This window comes from Vicia villosa, linkage group LG6, assembly GCF_029867415.1.
Source record: "Vicia villosa cultivar HV-30 ecotype Madison, WI linkage group LG6, Vvil1.0, whole genome shotgun sequence".
Classification (NCBI taxonomy): Eukaryota; Viridiplantae; Streptophyta; class Magnoliopsida; order Fabales; family Fabaceae; genus Vicia; species Vicia villosa.
The window spans coordinates 87,863,492-87,880,623 of NC_081185.1; the positions used below are offsets into that span (position 1 = coordinate 87,863,492).

The 17,132-nt window shown below is 42.7% G+C and overlaps 1 long non-coding RNA gene and 1 pseudogene across 1 annotated transcript; both read left to right on the plus strand.

The window, feature by feature from the left end:
• The first annotated feature begins 242 nt into the window (after window positions 1-242).
• LOC131611833 (uncharacterized) lies at window positions 243-897 on the plus strand (annotated as a pseudogene).
• A 952-nt stretch (window positions 898-1,849) lies between these two features.
• On the plus strand, window positions 1,850-2,494 carry LOC131611834 (uncharacterized). Its single transcript, XR_009287177.1, has 2 exons — window positions 1,850-2,029; window positions 2,129-2,494. It is a non-coding gene; the product is annotated as an uncharacterized LOC131611834 (long non-coding RNA).
• The last annotated feature ends 14,638 nt before the right edge of the window (window positions 2,495-17,132 follow it).

Genomic DNA, 17,132 nt, shown 5'->3' on the forward strand with positions numbered 1-17,132 from the left:
CAGTCAATTATAATTAAATGAAAATCAAAATAAAAGAGGGATTAGGTTTTATTGAGTTTTGGCTATTCAGCTTGCGTCTTCTCCCTCTCACTCGTGAACGGCGCGGCGGCCGGAGATTGCACCGGAGAGCTTCAATTTCCAGAACCAATGCTTCTTCCACGTATATGTCATCTCTTCATTGGGAATACCTTTGGTTTCAGGAAAGAACAACATAACAAATACGGTTATTGACGACAATCCATCAAAGTTTCAATCTTTCTGTTCCAAACCCAAATGGGTCTCTCAATGAACAATCACCCAGCCACAATAACACCACGACACTTCAACATCCACAAGCTCTTCCTTTTTTGCAACTACGTCTTGTTGGGTGCTGCCTCAAGATGCATATTCCTCACACTCTCACTCCGCTTAATCCCTTATGTTTGCGGCTTCTTCTTGATCCTTCTCCATATCTTCACCATTGCTGGTGCTATTTCTGGTTGTGCGGCTGTTGGTGCTAACCGTTGGTACTCTGCTCACATGGTGGCCACTATTTTGACTACTATTTTTCAGGGTTCGGTTCCAGTTCTTGTTTTTACTAGGACTGGTGATTTTTCTTGGGGAGCTGAAGTCTTATGTTAGAGAAGAAGATGGTTCTGTGATTCTGAAGCTGGCTGGTGGACTTGCTATTTTGATCTTTTTCTTGGAGTGGGTTGTTTTGACTCTGACGTTTTTCTTGAAGTATTATGCTTCTGTTGAATGGGGGAATAGTTCTATGGCTATTGTTTTGGGAAGTGCTAAGGTTCAAGACGAGGATTTGAAGGATTAGCCATGGCCTTTCAAAGTTTAAGTTTCAAGAGTGGTTTGAATCAGTGATTTACAAAAGAAGAAACAACACTATTGTGTGATGTTGCAATAGCATAATAAAGACTTTGAATATGATATTGGGTTAATATTATTGCCACATCATCCAGCAAGTCAAAACCTAGTCAGCAAATATGGTAAAAGGGTTTGGTAAATCTAGATTTTGGATTTTATAAGGGGCATTTAATAAAATAAAAAAACTTCAGGGGGCTTTAACCAAAACTCGCTATAATGGCAGAGGGCTTAATATATTTAACCCTTAAAAAATTATGGATGTTATTGTTGAGTTAATATATAAATATTTTTATTAAAATATGTAATTATTTAATAGTGATATAATTTTTTAAAACTTAATAAACATGCATTTTTATATAATAATATTAATGATATTATATAAATATGTAGTACGGATATGAAGCACAGTGAGTAGTAATATACCCGTGTTCGCATACTCACTTTTTTAATGGATATTTATCTGTGTCCATATCCATTTTGTGGAATTTTACCTTATCCGTTATAAGTATTTTTTTTTGCACGTATCCATTGTGTATGGACTAAATTAGAATTCATAATTTCGTCCTTGGTTGCATGTGGCTTATTGTCTCCTTATTTTCCTTTATTTTTTGTTAAATTTTTTATGTTTCAGGATGGTACCATTAACTCTCACATATTGATTAATAGGGACATTTGTAATAAACCCTATTATTAACGTTTTGTTAATTTCACTTTATAAAAATTATAAAATGATCAAAATTTGGAAAAAATAAATGATGATAAATTTTTTATTGATAAATTTTTTTTGCGAACTCCTAGCAAAGTAGCCCAAAAGGTCAAAGTTTATTAATTAAAGATTACAAAATAATTTAAAATTGACATATTTATAATCACCTCCTTTCTAAATACCTAAAAGGTGGAAAATACAACACTTTAATATATTTAAGAGACATTATTGAATTATAAAAATCTAAGATATTTATTTTTACAAATTTATAAGTACTACGTGTAAAAAAAAACTCAATAAGTGTTAAAAACAACTTGTAAGTGAAGTATTAAATTTTCAATCTTAGAGTAATACAATAGTAATATCCTATTTGTTATACGCTGACCGTAGAAAATATGGTTAAAATTGTTAATTTTGTTCTTGTTATGATTATTATTTTTTCTCTATTTTTTGTCACTACAAGCGGTAAGCATTTTTTTTCTTTCAAATTTTCTTCTTTACATCTTACATAATATTTTATCCTATTTTAACAATATTAACTTTTATTTTCTTTTTCTACTATAGTGGTGGAAGTTGAATGTTACCGTGATGATGATTGTAGTGGTTGCCCCTCTACTTTAATACCTGTGTGTATTTTGCAAATGTGTATGTGTGTTTGAATGACTTCACATATGAAATTATGATCAGATCCTATAAGATTCCCTTAGTTATGCTATTGACATCTTATAGTTTGTTTGTATTAGTTATTTTTTCAAATTTTATGGACTATAGTATAAATAAGGTATAAATAATATTATGTAAACTATCTTCTTCTCTCTTAGTTTGGAAGATAGCACCGTGGCCTTCAATTTAGGCATATGTATTTACTTTGCAACCTTATTGTCTATTAGAATATTTTTCATATATGTGTTGAAAATAGTTTTTGTGTTACTTTAATAAAGTCTATCAATTCATATTTATGGAAAACTAAAAAGTCACTACAAAAATATAATAGTGTAGTAAGATAAATGTTCAAGTCTTAATTACTTTTTATTTTAGTTATTCCACTTCAATTTACTAAATTTGGTCGTGCACTACTAGAAATACACGTATTACCTGCGGATTTTCCTGGGACTTTCTTAAATAAACTAAATTTTCCTGCAGATCTAAAATTGGCAGAAAATTCTGCAGGAATACTTGCGAATTTTTCTGCGGTTTATACAATTTCAAACATAAAACGAAACAATAAAGCAAATCCGCAGGTAACTCCGCAGGAAATATTCCTGCGAATTTTGCTGCGGATATCTACTTTACCAAAACAAAACTATTATACAAAATTCGCAGGTAGTTCCGCAGGAAAGTTTCCTGCGGATTTTGCTGCAAATTTAACTATTTTCTTAAAATAATAGTAATTTTTGTCTAATTTTTTTTAAAAATTAATTATTATATTTAATGGTTAATATTATTATATTAATTAATGTTTTAATGTGAATTGTGTTATTTCTAAATTTTCATCTTAATTTTTTAATTAAATAAAAGGTATAAAAAATTTGAAAAATAAAATTAATAAAAGGTATTAAAATTTTTAAGAATGGGTATATCGAAGATTTTTTTATAACATCCAATTTTTTTTTTTAAATTACATAAATAATTTATATTTTAAATTTATTATCTCAATAACCACGTTTGGCCATTCTATATTGCGCCTCCTATTTTTTTTTTTTTAAATTTCAATAATATGTGGATTTACTGTTTCATACGGATTTACTTGCGAATTTACCTGCAAATTGGACATTAAAATATTTTACCGCAGGTAACTGAATTTTTTTAAAAAGTAGGTGGCGTCATATGGAATGAAGACTACGTGAAAAACACCCCCAAACATGGTTGACGATTTCTCAATGCATCCCATATATTTTTTAGACACCACGCAAAATTTCTTTTATGCTCCAGCTTCCGTAGATGCATCTCCGAAAGCACCCTTTTAAAAAAAAAATCTTCGAGGGTATCAATTAAAAAAATTAAATATATTTTGGTTAAAAATTCTAATATATATATATATATATATAATAAAATTATAGTTAATTTCAATTTAATAGACAATTATTTGTATAAATTACACATATAATTGTTTATACTTTATTTAAAAAGTATGTACCATTTTTTTGGTTATTATTATTATTATTAATAAGTTACATTAGTTTTTTTTTTTAGAAACAAATGTTATATATAAATAAATTATAATATATTTCTACATAGTGTTTATATTGTTTATGGGTTTAGACTCTTATACTATATCTCACCGTGTTAACTTCTGAAAATGTCTTCTTCCCTCCATAAGCACTTATGAGAAGTGCTTTTTCATTCTAAAAAACACTTATTAATAAAAGTCATTCTCTCTCATCATGAAACAATGCTACCAAATAATCAATCAATTGATTCACTCCAAAGAATGATTCACTCCCAATGAATGATAAGGAATTGCCGGCGAAAAATATGGATGACGGGGTGACGGGATTCCGGCTGGGGACGTTTCCGACGGCACGTTCAGTTTGTGGAGCCGCGGAAGTCGAGATTGAGAGGTGCGGCGGAGCTATGAGGTAATCGTGGAGGTCGCGGTGGAGTTTCAAGGTTGTTCTCGCGTTTTCGACAAATCCGGTGAGACAAGTATTCCGCATTTTTGATTTTCTCTTCTTCTCTTTTGTTCAAATCTTGGTCGCTTAACCGTAGTTGTGTTATCACTGATGATAGTTGCTCAGTTTTTGCTATGGAATGCTTTCAAAGTGAAGAGTTTTTCATCTTACACACAAGGTGTTTGACGAAAAGTCCCAACCAGTCTTAGCATGTATTAGTATAAAATAAATTGCTTGGTTTGCTTAACTGGTTTGTTTATTTGGTTGTTTGTTTTGAATGACATCAATTTGTTCTCAGTAGAAAGTTAATTTGAACTGATTTTATATCAGAAGTAGCTGTTATGAAAATCTTAGGATCAAATTAGGGGCTTATGTTTATTTTGTTGACTTAAATTAGGGCCCGTGTTGGTAAGGACTCTCTTTGTCTATATGTTTTATATTTACGATAAGGCTCCTCTAAACACATCAATTCACTATAAAGAGTAAAGTGAGAAATAGAGTTTATCGAAAGAAAACAAGCCGAAAACAACTTGAATTTTGATCCTTGCCCCTACCTAATAGCTAAAGCTTTTAGGAAAGCATGTATTCAACAAAAAATCAAGAAGGAATATCTTTATACATCAACTTGAAAATACAATCAAATATCAGCCTATACACACTACTTTAGAAGTTTTTGAGGAATTCCTTTAATCATATCAAGGCGATCAACACCTAACATTACCTGTCAAGCCAGAAAAATGATTAGGTGAGGTCAGATGATAGAACCAATTAAAGTAGCATTTGACTTGGGGCAGAAGAAAAAACACAAATACAACTTCTGTAGTGAAAACATCCTTATAACAAAGTCACTTCTGTAGTAATGTCCTATTTTATTGAAAGAGTGCAATGTGAAACTAGATAAAAAAATATTAAAATAAAAAAGTCGATAACTCTTTATATTTGTCAAATGCAAGTGTGGAGCTGTGAAAACTCTAATGAGGAGAAGACCAACAGGCATACGCTCCGGTCAGAAAAGCGGATGAAACAGAATATCATCTGATTAAAAGTGGTAGGGATAAAATGATACTAGTAACTTCCACTAGAGAAGACCATGGTCTAAATAGTTGGAAAATATGGTTTTTGATAGAAAAACAAAGGAATAATTTGATGCATGTAGTTAATCTCGTGCAGTGGGATAAGGCTGGATTTTTTTGGTTATATTAATATGAGAAAGACACAACAAGCAACTAGTCCATAACAGGCAAACATCACAAATATGCACATGCAGCAAATATTCTCCAAAACAAGTTAAACTGGCTCTATCAAGTGAAATATAAGTTGAAAGCAGAAGCCCCATAACCAAATAGTGATAAGTAACTATGGCATAGTGCATTAATTGTGTGGTGTATGGATGAAAGAACATAAGGTCATGTTGCATTTTCCCATATTTTATTAGACAGTAGATTACAGGATGATCAAGCAACAGTCGTCTTGGTCTTGATGTCTTTGTTTTTCTTGCTTTCCTTTCTGTCAATCTAATTTAATTCAAATGGAACCAACTTACTCCGGTGGACAACATCACCTACTTTCCCATTTATAATCCTTAATAGTTTTTATGTTTTCCAAAATTGTCGTGACTCTATTCTATAATTTGTAATAGGATAAAATAACATTAAAAATCTGAATTAACTTCGAAATTCATAGGACAACCATGCACTGAATACAATAAGATTACTAACCACAAAAGCAGTTAATGCAAAGTAAAAGGAATACCTTTATGCCTTTAACTCTTTCTTGTAAGTCTTTGATGGGACCTTGATCATCAGAAGAGCCGAGTGCACGGATAAATCGATCTGAGTCTATACCAATAGGAAACTGACATGAAACTATATTCTGGTAAGACATGAATGAAGATAACTATAAATCAAAAGATTGTCTTACAATCTTCTATCTTTCAGATTGATTTATTGGTTGTGTCAGAACAAAAAATCTAGTATTAGTGGCATTGGAAAGAAACACTTTTGGCTAACATGTGTTATTGCAGATTAAGAGGAAACAGAATCTGAAGACCATTCTGCGTCCGATGATAGTGAAGAGGAAGATTCGAATCACCATTTGCTAGATCCACAGAATGGCGTTGTCTCGTTTATAAAGGAAAAACCAGTTGCTGAATGAAACCATATATTTATTCAATGACTGATAAATAACTTAGTTAATCAAACTTTATTCATTTAACCTCAGTGTTGGACAATGGTGCAAAGTATGTGTTTTTTGTAGTACCGGACAATTTTTATTCTGTTTTGTGTATTTATTGTATCTAAACGGTTCTAACTGTTGATGTTACTTGCAGGTGCGGAGAGAACTTAACGACTTAAGAGACAAGCTTCAACCTCTAAAGATGAAGTATAGCAAAGAAAAAGAGAGAATTGATGAGATTCGAAGGCTGAAGCAGAAATGTGAAGAGCTCCTATTCGCACTACAAGAGGCTGAGAGGCGGTATGATCTAGCCAGAGCTGCAGACCTACGATATGCTGCAGACATATTTAAAAGATGATGGGAAGAGCATTGCGGTTTTCGTCGTTTTCAGCACTCCTGATGTTGTGTATGGGAGCACCTTTCAGGTAGAATAACTCTAAACCATCACACTTGGACCTAGTTGCCCTCAGGAGAACAGTGTTCACATCTGGTTATATCATGGCGAATGAATTTCATACATAGCACCATGATGAAAGGAATGATAGAGAATGTAGCTCGGCAAGGTATGAAGGAGAGTTTTTAACAGTATGCCAGTTTATTATCCCAGGATGTCAAACCTGTTGATCTAATAGAACTTAGTTCAAGTAAGGAGCAAGCATTGGCATCTTTACAAGCAGAGCCACAGTCAGATTGGAAGCTGGCAGTGCAGTATTTTGCTAACTTCACAGTAGTCTCAACAGTTTTCATAGGGTTGTATGTGCTTGTCCGCACATTGATCTTTTAAATAATGTTGAAGCATAAAACATTGATCTTATGGAGTCACGTGACTCCATAAACTAACTAATAAATTGCTGTTAGGCTTAGTTTGCATGTTTTAAACTCTACTTGCAAAATTTGATGAACTTTTATCTCGGTTAATATATAGTTTTTATCTTAGTTAGGTGAATGAGATAACATAAAAGTTAAAATATTAATTGAAAGTGATGGAACATTTAATTACTGTTGGAGTTGGAGAAGATGATTGTGTTTGAGTTGGCTGAGGACTACGACATTTGGTTTTTAGGGTTTTCTTTTATGTGTGGGAGAGAACAAGAAAATGTGGGGGGTTTTAGTGAAAAAAATTGTACTAAAAGGGGAAACAAAAAAAAAAGAAAGGAAAAAAGATGGGGTGTTTCTCTCTTTAACTTCAGGAGAGGAAAATTAATGTAAAAGTGAAATATGATTGTATGATTTATATTATTACTCCGGGTATAAGACACTTATGCTAATGGTATTAATGATTGTCACAAAAGCTATTTGTCACAAATTTGTTAGGCCTAAGGTATATAAATTTTAAATGTATTCTCTCTATTTTTTGGTATTTTTTTTGTTTTTGTTTTTTTGCTGTTTATTTTATTTTTGTTGCACATCTCTCTTTTTCTCCATCTTCTTATTTTTGTTTATTTATCAAATTTAATATAACTATTTTAAAGACCAAAATTTTTACCCTTCCAGTGTTTTCGGTGTCACTTGGCCAACAAGGTTAAATCGTGTATTTTCATTTATTTCTGGGATGGCCTAGGGGTCATTCCTCATAGATTCTTTTTAGAGACATTATCCTATTTGTAATTAGGAAAAAAAAAGAAAGAGAAGGTGGGTGAGATAGGGTCTTGAGTTAATGAGACTTTAATCAGGAAAAAAAATTGAATTTTAGATTGATAATTGTTTTATTAATAAATATTATATTTTTATGGGATATAAGTAATAAATTAATTAAAACAAATTTATTTATAAATAAATAAAAATATATTATTAATTAAATTTGATCGTACCTGATCAGGAGAATCGTCAAGGCACAATATCTGGCTTGAAGAGCAAGATGGGGGGGGGGTACCTGCAAGGTCCTCCGATGCTTAAGTCAGTAGCTATCAGAAAAAGAGGTTTAGAGTGAAGAATGGAATACCTGACCCTCTAGTGAAAGAGGGTATTTATAGCCCCCAGCGCTGGGCCAAGGTTCCCTAATTGGGCCAAATCCAACTGGAGGCCCACGTGCTAGGGAACTGCCAGAACGTCCCATGCTAGGGCTGAGTCAGCAGGAGACTCACGTTCCGGATGATCATAGCGTAGGGTTCGGAGGTGGTTGACCGGATCCCTCGCTGCGTGACGCGTGGTCTTCGTGCGTGGATAACTCCTTGACGGTTATCCAGCAAGTGGGCCCAAAGGTTTGGGCCTGCTCGGCCAGAGTCTTCGCGAAGGGCAGCCCCTATCTATTGTCCAGTAATTGGGCCCAAGGGAAATGGGCCTGCTCGGCTGGTAACAAGTGTTGGGCCTGCTCGGCCCAGACCAGAACAGGAGCCCCCCAAGTCATTAGCCTTATAAGGGTGATGACTTTAACGAGGAGGTTTTAGCCGAGCATGGGCAACGATTCTAAGTCCTGGGTTCCTCGAGGGCTTTGGTCAGCCGTTGCCCTCGGTTTTTAATCCTTATTGGTCGTCACTCGTCAGCGTGATTAACAAGTGTCAGCTGTATAGGCTGTAATCATTACTGCGCCGTTTAGGGATGAGAGTAAACGGCGTCTTTTGGAGTTCTCAAGATCTTTGGGACGCGTGGCAGCTTTTCGCGGAGGGAGCCGTCTTTGGGGTGTAGGCAATGATGGCGTCTCCTAGGCTGCCTAGGCCATCATGACACCCTTCGGCCTTCCTTCTCTATATAAGGAGTGAGGAGGTCACTCATTTGGTACTTAGCATTTTCCAAGCCTTCAAGAATCGCTCACTGCTCTTCTCCTCGCCCCGTTCATATCTTCTTCGCTTTCTTCAAGTAAGTTCCTCGTCTCCTTCATGTCTTTATTTAAGTTTTATGCATTAGTTTTGAGTGAGGCGAGCATGATCGATGAGTGTGACGAGTAAGGTTTATTAATTAGCCGAGAAAACCTAGAAGATAATCGTTTCTCCCATGCGTTTGCCGAGTGAGATTTGAGTGAACGGAGCTAGAACGTTTGAGTGAGACGCCCAGCTTTTAGGATCACTAAGGAGTAGTATGAAGGCCACGAGCAGTGGGGGTTGCATGTCTTGGTGAGGGCATGAGTTTGCCGACCTTCGCTGGGTGCGATGTCCATGCTGAGGGTACTTTAGCTCGTCGGCTATTTGACGATTGGGGGAATTTTCTTCGTCCTTTTTCCTCGCCCTTTCACTTGACTTGCGGTGGAAGGGTGGATTTGACCAGTCGAATTCACGGTTTCCTCTGCTTTTCAGGTAAATGGCCGACGAGAACAAGGATGATGTCGTCTTCGACATTTCAGATGGGGATGAGGCCGTTGGCTCGCAAGAGGATATTCCCGTCATCGAGACTTCCCCTCGGGCGCTTGAAGAATGGGTGGCCGTTGCTCCGAGGCTGATCGCGTCGCGCTTCACGACGCATCCTAGGGAAGCTTTTAACGTGATCGAGGATCTTGAGCCGGACGAGGAGCCTTCTTGGGGCGCCTTTGTGCCTAAATCTCACCAGAGGATCTGCTCGAAATTCTCTGGTCCTCGTTTCGCAATGTACGAGTTTGTCTTTAAGGAGGCTGGTCTCCGTCTTCCCTTCACTCTTTTGCAACGGAGTGTCTTCAGTTGGCTGCGCTTGTGCCCGTCTCAGCTTCATCCCAACGCTTTAGCGTTCTTAAGAGCCTTTGAAATCGTATGTGGGTACTTGGAGGTGGAACCGACCCTGCCTCTTTTCTTCAGAGTGTTTCACTTGCAGAGGTTGCATGATCCGGACGGCAAGTGGAGTTGGGTGTCATTTAAGCAGCCGAAGAAGCTGTTCGCCATTTACCAGGACTCTATTAAGCATTTCAAGAGTCGATACTTTCTGGTTAAGCCGCTGACCCCCGATGCCGAGAACCATTTGTTCGAGGAGCGCGAGTATATCGAGGATGGGGTGAGGAAGGTGGGTCCGTCTGCCCGGTTCCCGTTGGAGTGGCAGCCTGACCACTTCGAGCGCGGGACCGATTATTTCATATTCCGTGACGAGGACCTCAATGAGCGTGATACTGGGGGGTATCAGCGGCTCGCTTCCTATGTGGACGGGTTTAGACCGGCGATGTGTACATATCCCAACGGGGATCCCCTATTCGAGGAAGATGGAAGTCCCATGGTGGAGCCCCGACATATCAACACCAAAGCTGTCCTCGAGTGCGGCAGTTACGGGGACGCCATGATTTTGTTAGGTGAGCTAGCTATTATTTGTTTAAACTATACCTTTTTGGTTCTAACTCTTTATTTTGCAGGAAAAATGGCCGACTTGCACGACAAAGTCACGAAGATGCGGGCCAAGAACAAGGGGGCCATCAAAGTGTCCGTGAAACGATCGCGGGTTGAGGAGGTCAAGGCGGCTGCCGCGGGTGTGCCCGACAGTGGCTCTCCTTCGTCGGTTGGGACGACTTCGCGTGGTTCTCCAGTTGGAAAAAAGCAGAAGAATGAAGGGACCACGGAGCTTCTTCCTCTTATCATTGACAACCCCTCCGAGGAAGACATAGTGCTGCCTTCTTGTACTCTGCATAGGGGAATCTTCTCAAAGAAGAACGTGCTCCTCGAGCGCGAGGAGGTGAGGCACATTGTCAGGCGGGACCGGGTGGCTCGAGACAAGGATTTGTCCGAGGATCTCGAAGGGATGATGAGGGTGGCCGCCTTGGCCTTGGCTCTCAATGCTCAAAATGTTTGTCCTCAGAAGGACTATGATGCTCTTCAGACCAAATACGATAAGCTTGAGCACGAGTTCGAGCAGTACAAGGATAAGTATGAGGTTCAGAGCGGCATAGTGGAGGACCTCGTCAAAGAGCAGAACAAGGTCGTGGAGCTGGAGACCGAGGGAAAAAGGCTCCGCGAGCGAATTGCTGAGTTGGAGAGGTCACATCTCCCTGCTGCCGAGGAGGATGAGGACGAGAAAGCCTTGGTGACGCGTTCTCAGCTTCTGGGCAAGGTTCGGGAGCTGGAGATCGATTGTGTCGCTACCCTGGGGGTCGGTTTTAAAGCTGCAGTGGATCAGCTGAAAGTTCTCAACCCGCGCCTGGTGACGAAGGGCATTGGTCCATATCACAAGGTCGTGGATGGGCGAATTGAATCAAACCCGCAGTTCGAGGATTGGGAAGATGAGCAGGAGGCCCCGGGCGAGGACAATGGTGCCGAGGACGAAGATGGCGATGTTTGACCGGTCTCCCTTTTATTATTGTGGCCTACGTGCCGATGTTTTGTGGCCTGTGTGCCAATATTTTGTGGCCTGCGCGCCAAGGTTGCTAGTTGGGCGATGCCCGGATAATTTTTGTAATATTTGGATACCTCCGGCCAATCTGGTCGGTTTTTAATATTCCGTTTTATGCTTCAATATTTGTGCTTATCTGATTTTATCGTTAATATGTATGCTTTATGTTTATGCTCGAATTATGTTTGTGCTCGACCGAGGTTTATAGCCCGGGCGTGTGGGGAACGGTCCGGGTGCGCAGAGCAGGTATGCGCTATAAGCGAGCTCGAGGCCGCGGTCGGGGCCAGGGGCTCGCGGCGTGAACGATCCCATCGCGAGCTGGGGTTCTGCCGTGCAGGTACTTCTACGGAGGGTCTGTGTGTAGGGCCCACCGCGTAGTCGGCTTTGCCTCCTGGTAGGGTTATCCGACTGAAGCTGTCGTGGAGCATACGCGCTTGTACCATGGCGCGAGTCCTTTCCCAGCTTTCCTCGTGTTCGTTACGAGCGGCATGAGCGTTAGGTTGTTCCTAACTGTAGTAGCGTCTGAGTTTTTCAGCGTTCCATGGTCGAGCAAGTTTTTCACCGAGTAAGTTTTCGAGGTAATATGCGCCGTTTTCGGTTTTGTCGTAAACTCGGTATGGGCCTTCCCAGTTCGGGGCTAGTTTGCCCTCGCGTGAATCTTTCATGTTCCTACGGAGCACTAACTCTCCGACTTCGAAGAAGCGTTTGATAACTTTGGTGTCATGTCTTAACGCTATTTGTTGTTTCAATTTCGCTTCTCGCAGGGAGGATCCTGTTCGGATCTCCTCGACCATGTCGAGCTCTTCTCGTCGTTGAGTTCTTCCTCGAGAGGTGACTCAGTCCGACGAGACGGTTCTCGGATCTCCACGGGGATCACGGCTTCGGTACCATAGGTTAGCCTGAATGGTGTTTCGCCCGTGGTCGAGTGCGGGGTCGTCCTGTATGCCCAGAGGACGCTGTGTAGCTCTTCGACCCAAGCTTTTTTCGCTTCGCCCAGCCTTCTCTTCAACCCGCGGAGAATGACTCGGTTGGCGGCTTCAGCCTGTCCGTTGGTTTGGGGGTGTTCGACAGAAGTGAAGTGTTGCTTTGTCCCGAGTTTGGCTACGAATTCCTGGAATTTTCTGTCCGTGAACTGGGTGCCGTTGTCGGTTATGATCGCCTGTGGCACCCCGAATCGAGCGAGTATGTTCCTCTTGTAAAATCGGAGTACGTTTTGGGATGTGATCTTAGCGAGCGCTTCAGCTTCTATCCATTTTGTGAAGTAATCTACAGCGACCACCAGGTATTTGTTTTGGTAGGATCCGACCGGGAAAGGTCCGAGGAGGTCCATTCCCCACGTAGAGAAAGGCCAAGGTGAGGAGAGAGATTTGAGCTCGTTTGGTGGTGCCAGGTGCATGTCAGCGTGACGCTGGCATTTGTCGCATTTCTTGACGTACTCTTTGGCGTCCTGCTGCATGGTCGGCCAGTAATAGTCGGCCCTGAGGGCTTTCCTAGCTAGTGATCGCCCACCGAGGTGCTGGCCGTTGATTCCATCATGGAGCTCCTGGAGTACCTCTAGTGCTTGCGAGGCATCGATGCATTTAAGGAGGGGGATGGAGAAACCTCGTCGGTACAGCTTGTTTTCGAGAATAGTGTACGAGCACGCCCGCCTCTTGATTGTTGAGGCTTCTTTCGCGTCGGCAGGGAGCTCGTCTTGTGTGAGGAAGTTGTACACTGGGGTCATCCAGCATTGGTCGTCTCCGATGGTGAATATCTGTAGAGCTCGCGCGTTTTCGCCTACACTTGGCCTGGGCAGAATCTCCTGGATAACCGATTTGTTTCCCCCTTTCTTTCTCGTGCTCGCCAGTTTGGACAGTATGTCGGCGCGCGAATTGTGTTCTCGGGGGATATGCTTGACCTCTGCTTTGGGGAACTTTTTCATCCTGTCTCTGACGAGGGCGAGATATTCGGCGAGCACGTCGTTTTTGGCCTGGTATTCGCCGCTGATATGGGATGCAACGAGTTGGGAATCAGTGTAGATTTTGATCTCTCGTGCCCCTATGTCCTCGGCCAGTCTCAGTCCTGCGAGGAGGGCTTCATACTCGGCCTGGTTGTTCGACGTGTTGAAGGAGAGGACTAGAGATACTTCTATGATAAGACCTTCGTCGTTTTCCAAGATAATGCCTGCCCCGCTGCCCGAGCTGCTTGATGCGCCATCTACGTAGATGGTCCATTTGTCTTTAATCGTGTCGGGCGAGTCGGCGATAGAGGTCATCTCGGCTACAAAGTCCGCCAGCGCCTGAGCTTTTAATGCCTTTCTGCTTTCGTACTGAATGTCGAATTCAGAAAGCTCGAGGGACCATCTTAGCATTCTGCCGGCCATGTCTGGTCGGCTGAGGAGTTGTTTGATGGGTTGATCCGTCCGAACGAAGATTGTGTGGGCGAGGAAGTAGTGTCGTAGCCTCCTGGCCGCTATTACTAGGGCCATGGCGACTTTCTCGATCTGCTGGTATCGTACCTCGGGTCCCTGTAGGGCTTTGCTGGTAAAATACACAGGTTTTTGCCCGTCTACGGTTTCTCGGATCAAGGCCGCGCTGACTGCTTCGTTTGAAACAGCGAGGTAAAAGTACAGGGGCTCGTTGTCGTCGGGTCGAGAAAGGACGGGCGGCGAGGAAAGTATTTGCTTGAGGTGCGTCAGTGCTTGCTCGCACTCCTCGGACCACTCAAAGGCTGCTTCTTTGCGTAACAGTTTAAAGAAAGGGAGGGCGTGCTGGGCGGACTTCGCGACGAAACGTGACAGCGCAGTGAGCATCCCGTTTAATACTTGGATGGATTTTTTATTGTTAGGAGTGGGGAGTTCAGAGAATGCTCGGCATTTATCCGGGTTGGCTTCTATTCCCCGTTCGGTCAGATAGAAACCGAGGAACTTTCCTGCTCGGACGCCGAAGGTGCATTTCTCAGGATTGAAGCGCATCTTGCAGGATCTGGCCCGCTCGAATACACGCTCGATATGGGAGGTGTGGTCGGTGTCCCCTCGAGACTTGACGATCTCTCCTTGGAACACTTTGTTCATCATCCGTTGATACGTGGAGCCCGCGTTTTTGAGGCCGAAGGGCATTACGTTGTAGTAGTAATTGCCCGACTCGGTCATGAACGCCGTGTACTGCTTGTCGCTCCTCGCCATCGGGATTTGGTTGTAACCTGAATAAGCGTCCATAAAAGATAATAATTTATAGTCGGCCGAGTTGTCGACCAGTCTATCAATGTTTGGTAAAGGATAGGCGTCTTTTGGACATGCCCGGTTAACATCAGTGTAATCAACACACATTCTCCATTTTCCATTAGATTTCTTAACAAGTACAACGTTTGAGAGCCAAGTTGAATACTTGGCCACGGAAATAAAATTTGCCTCTAGGAGGTCTTTTACAGCTTTCTCGGCAGCCTCCGCTTTCTCGGGAGACTGTCGACGCCTACGTTGAACTACGGCATTTGCGGCTGGATTGATGGAGAGGTGGTGGCAGGCGACCTCAGGGTCGAGTCCGGGCATTTCCGCGGCGCTCCAGGCGAACAGATCAGCGTTGGCTCGAAGGCAGGCTATGAGCTGCTTCCTCGGAAGGTCTGGGATCCCCTTACCGATTTTCACTGCTTTGTTAGGGTTTTCGCCCAAGGGGACCAGCTCGAAATCTCCGTCTGGAACTGGTCGGAAGGGGTGAGGTGACTTTGGCTGCGTCTCTTCCCCAGTCTTTAGTTCTTCCTCTGCAAACCGGGCATCCAGGTCGACTGAACTAACGTTGGTTGTCTGATGCTGGTCTTCTCGAGGACGCTTGTCTTCGGCCCTTGGCTTTTTGTTGGAGCTGGTCGGTGGAGCGATCAGTTCTAATCCTTTGACGGAGGCGTCGAAGATTCTTCTGGCTGCTTCAATATCGGCGTTGATGGTGGCCACTCGTCTTGTTCTCGTGTAGAACTTCATCTTCAGGTGGACAGTGGATGGTACGGCGGTCAGCTCGGCCAGAGTGGGGCGTCCGACGATGCAGTTGTACAGGGTTTTGCATTCGATCACCAAGAATCTGGTTTTGACTTGCCTAGAGGCCTCCCCTTCTCCGAAGGTGACAATCAGCTCGACGTAACCCCATGGTTTAGTGGTAGCTCCGTTGAATCCTTGAAGGTCTGAACCCACGTAGGGAGTGAGGTGTGAGTCGTCCAGCTGGAGTGTCCGGAAGAGATGGGAGTACATGATGTCGACCGAGCTACCTTCATCGACTAGGACCCGTCGAACATCGAAGTTCGCCATTCTTGCTCGGACGAGCAGAGGAATTGTGGCGTTTGGAGCTCCGCCGGGTAGTTCTTCCAGGTAGAAGGTGATTGGTTCAGATTTCCCTCGGAACTTTCTCAGTGTAGGGCCGAGGTCCGCGTTGGCGCTGAGCAGCTCATCGAACTTTCTCTTCACTGAACTGATGGTTAGGGAGCCCGGATCTCCGCCGTTGGAGACGACCATGGCAAATGGGAATCCTTCCCATTTGCTGAGTGCGGCAGGTGCCCTGATCGATGGTATGAAATCTTCAGGTCGGGTTACTGACAGGGCTACTTGTAGGGGCCTGTTGTCCGGCGAATTCCCTTCTTCAGAGTTTTTGTGGTCGTCCCTTCGGGAAGGTTCCCCTTTCTGTGTGTATTTTGAAAGGCGACCTTCCTTGATCAGTGTTTCAATGGCATCCTTGAGGTGGATGCATTCCTCGGTCAGGTGTCCATGGCTCCTGTGGTATTTGCAGTACTTGGATTTGTCGGTTCCTGGCCTCGCGGGGTTTGACTTCGGTGGTCTGATGTTCGACTTTTTGAAGTCAGTGTTTTGGCATTCGGCTAGGATCCTTTCCCTTGAGGCGTTCAGCGGGGTATATTCGTTGAAACGACCAGAAGGTCCCCGGCGTTCTTTGATGTCGAGAGACCTGTCGTCTTTCCTTCTCTCGTGCCCGCGCCTCGAAGTTGAGGGCTCATAGTTTGAACTGCGAGCGGCGTCGCTGCCCCGCGAAGCTCTCATGGTAGCAGCCTCTGCTTCCTCATATGCGATGAAGGCTTGAGCCTTGCGAAGGAGGGCGTTCATGGAGTGGACTTCCTCAATCTTGATGGCCTTTTTGAAGTCGCTTCCGGGGAGGAGCCCTCGTTCGAGTAGGTACCTCTTCATGTAGTCCGCGGTCTGCACTTGGACAGCTTCTTTGTTGAACCTGTCGAGGTAGTCTCTCAAAGATTCGTTGGGACCTTGGATTACAGCCTCAAGGTTTGCTTCTGATTTCGGTTGCCGACGAGATGCGGTAAAGTGGCTTAGGAAAAGATCCTTCAGTTCAGTCCAGGAGTGGATGGAGTTAGGGGGCAGATTCCTGAACCAGTTCATCGCGCCTTTCCTTAGTGTGGTCGGAAAGATGCGGCATTTGATGGATCCTCGTACCACATGGTAGTCCATGACAGCTTCAATGCTCCTTATGTGGTCATCGGGATCGGTGGTCCCGTCATAGTGGTCCAAGGCTGGTGGTTTTTCCATTCCCCGGGGAAGACGAACACGTCGGATTTGCTCGGACAAGGGACTGCGGAAGTCTTCC